This window comes from Penaeus monodon, chromosome 33 (genome assembly GCF_015228065.2).
Source record: "Penaeus monodon isolate SGIC_2016 chromosome 33, NSTDA_Pmon_1, whole genome shotgun sequence".
Classification (NCBI taxonomy): domain Eukaryota; kingdom Metazoa; phylum Arthropoda; class Malacostraca; order Decapoda; family Penaeidae; genus Penaeus; species Penaeus monodon.
The window spans coordinates 19,714,560-19,715,525 of record NC_051418.1 but is presented as its reverse complement, the minus strand read 5'-3'; the positions used below and the strand labels follow the sequence as shown (position 1 = coordinate 19,715,525).

Genomic DNA, 966 nt, shown 5'->3' with positions numbered 1-966 from the left:
ATTTTTTGAGTGGGCGAGTGGATTTGTGATTGGTCTGGCGGATTCAGAGTAGTCGAACGGATAAATAGACTAAATAGATTAAATAGACTCACGAGTTTTTGAGTAGATTGTTAGGGGTTGACTTATTCTTAATGGCAGAGTCGCCTTAAGAGGGACTGAGTGGATTTGTGTGTGGATGAATTGTTTCGTGAGGGACAAAGTGGAGTTATGATTGGGTGAGTGAATTTATGCTGGCTAAATGGTGGTGAAATGGATTTATTGAGTGGATTTATTAATAACAGGGCGGATTTTGACAAAAAAAAAGAGTGACAGGAAATGATCGCTTGAGTGAAATTTTCTGGGTGGATTTTACGAGTGAGTCAAGTGCTTTAGGAGTGACTGGGTGGATCTATGAGTAATCTGGTGGACTTATGATTTAGTAAGCGGATTTATGAGTGAATTTCAGTGAGAGGCAGAGTTAAAAGTGGTTGAAAGATTTATGAGTGACTGAGTGGATGTTTGTGAGGTAGAGTTGGATTTTCTGAGAGCGTGAGCGGATTTGTGAGGGAACGAGAGTGAGTTATCCGCATCTAATGGCCTCTATGACTAAGTGGATATATAAGGGACTGAGTTTGGATTTGGTGATCTGGATTTGTGAGTGGACGAGTGGATTCACGAGTGGGTGCGCACCTGATCGGGTTTATAAGGGTCTGGATTTACGTGTGGATGGAGTAGATCAGGTGGATTGATGATGGATTAATGTCTTCGTGAATAATGGATTAGTCTGTTAGTAAATTTATGCAAGTGGATTTTCCTGGGTGGCTGGGTAGATTTGTGAATGGATAAGCGGGTTGACTGCGGGGTCGAGTGGATCCTTAAGGTTATGTATGGATTTACAAATGGTAGAAGAAATTTAAATATCTTAATCTATTCATTGATCAGGAATACGATATATCACATCATCAGAATATCCAACCCCTCCTCTCA

At 40.7% G+C, this 966-nt stretch overlaps 1 protein-coding gene across 1 annotated transcript in view; it reads right to left on the bottom strand.

Moving 5' to 3' along the window:
• Window positions 1-966, bottom strand: part of LOC119594293 — a 12,329-nt gene that overhangs the window by 964 nt on the left and 10,399 nt on the right. The gene's annotated exons all lie outside the window — the stretch shown is intronic.